The sequence below is a fragment of the Otolemur garnettii genome, unplaced genomic scaffold (genome assembly GCF_000181295.1).
Source record: "Otolemur garnettii isolate 467f Iridium unplaced genomic scaffold, OtoGar3 scaffold00161, whole genome shotgun sequence".
Classification (NCBI taxonomy): Eukaryota; Metazoa; Chordata; class Mammalia; order Primates; family Galagidae; genus Otolemur; species Otolemur garnettii.
In genome coordinates this window covers 3,725,802-3,728,115 of record NW_003852556.1, presented here as the reverse complement: position 1 = coordinate 3,728,115, position 2,314 = coordinate 3,725,802, and positions in this window count along the sequence as shown.

Genomic DNA, 2,314 nt, shown 5'->3' with positions numbered 1-2,314 from the left:
AGAAATTAAAAAGGTCCCTTGTGACTGCCCTGTGCATGCTCTAAGTCCAAACGACCGTCACATCCAGAAGGGAAGGAAGCAGATAACATGACTATTTTCAAGTTAATTTATTGTTTATTTATCTGTAATAATCCGTTCACCCTGATGGTCCCACGGGAGCATGAGTGAGTTGATGAGTATCATAATAAACTCCGCAGAGAACGCTCAGCCCCCGACACGATCAATTGGCCGGTGAGCACTCACCAAGTGGCGAGCTTGCAGTGGTTCAGCGTTTACAAAACCAACAACTCCAGAGCTCCAGATCTGGAGCACATAACAGTCTGGACTGCTGAGTAAAAGAAATACACAGCAATATTGCTTAAAATATCCAAATCTCACCATTCAGGTAATAGGGCGGCTGGAGGTGAGGTTCCATGAGTGAGGGGCCAGGGAGAAGGGGGCTGGGTGGTTCCCAGTTGGCCACATGCCCTTGTAAACTGAAGATGCAGAGACAAATTAAGACTAATGTGTTAACGTAACGCAAAGAGCCTTATGAGATGTGTGCCTTTTTAAAAAATTTTGTACACTAGATGCAAAGACTAGCGTCCCTTTGAATAAGTGGCTAAAGGAAGGCGTTAACAATTAGCAAGGGAGTGGGTGGTTTTATGCCACCTCAGACTGTTAAAGAGCAGCTGCTTCTGCTGGTTTTCATTCATCTCCTCATTTTGCCCTGCCCCAAGGTACTAGGTGTATCTGTGCTCTTGATGTGGCTTTTGCCTGAGAGGATTTGTGGATCTGGGTCTGCCCAGACCTATGAGCCCCTTTAGAATTAATCTCACTCTCAGTAGCAGCAAAAATGCTCTTTTTGACCACATGGAAATCTGAGGCTCTCCTGGGATATGACAGCAGTTCAATCTAATGATTCAGCATAGAATCATACAGATTTATTCTTTTTGATGGTCTGAACCAACACTAGGGGGCCACGTGTCTTGGTTTCCCTCTATAAATATTGGGAAGGAGCTGATTTACTTTAAATCAGCTGTGGGTCACCACCACACTGTTTCCATGAGGTCAGTTCTTGTTCGTCCTCCTCTAAGATGTTTGCCCACAAGCAGCAGTAAAAAGCACAAAGGACAGAAAGCCCTCAAAAAAGAAAATAAAACACAACTGAGGCAACCCACAGACTTTCCATGTCACGGTCCCTGCAGCCTGACATTCCGTTCTCACCGATGAGGAAACAATATAACATACAGTCCTGTCACCACAGCTATTAATAACTTGGGCGACTTCCAGAGCCACCGGTGCAGGAGGACATTCTGTCCTTAGCAATCACATCAGCGTTTAGCTGTTTCCTTATGAGACTGTGCCTCTGAGCCTCTTTCCTGCCACGCGTGAAAGTTCTAATTTTCAAGTCACACTTAAGCCCTGATGAACAGTGATACGGCAGTAAGTAGGGTCAGTTTGTTTTTTTTTAATTTTTATTTATTTATTTATTTTTTGAGACTTACAAAAACCATAAAGAACTCCGAGTTCCAAAACACTCTATCAGGACTCTCCAGTCCTATTTTAGAAAACCAAAGGGGAAAACATAAAATGAAGTGGGTTGGGAATTTTTTTCATCAAAGTACAGTTGTAATTTTAAGTAGGAGTGTTGCCCTTAATGGCAAACATGATTAAGAGAAGCTGGCTTCAGTGTTTACAGCAAACCTTGATTAAATACAAACAAGCAAATGGAACCAAAAAAAAAAAAAAAAGAAAGAAAAGAAAATGAAAAAAAAAAATTCTTTCCAGGGTGTCCCGAGGTCCTTAGACAGCAGAATAATCTTAGCAGAAAAAGCTAAATCAGTGCGTGGAGCCGGCCATCTGTCTACCCCCTTCCTCCTTATTCTCTTCAAGGCTTTGTCCATCTGCATGATTTGCCTACTCTGATCTGCCTTTGGAGTTTCAGCTTTTCACAAAGCAGATACCACACCAGCTTATTTTATTTTCAGCATCTATCACTGCAGGCTTTATTAAATGTTCGGGAATAATAAGACCTATTATGGCACCACGACTGCCTGGGAGACTTTTGAAGTCGGTAAGGCCCCATGGCATGTGTCTGCGTTTCTTTTGGGCCATAGATGCCAGGAAACCAGGAGCATTAAAGGAGAAGGGAGAGACTGAGGAGGGTGGCTGTTTATTCTGCGCCCTGGGGGGCTCCCTGCCTACGACTCTTTCCCCAGCTCCCTTCTGTTCCTGCATCTATAAAAGGACGGAGCACACAACAACCATCATGTAAACCAACATCAGAAAAGCAAAAGCAATTCATCTATTAAGACCCAAGAGAAATCTGTTA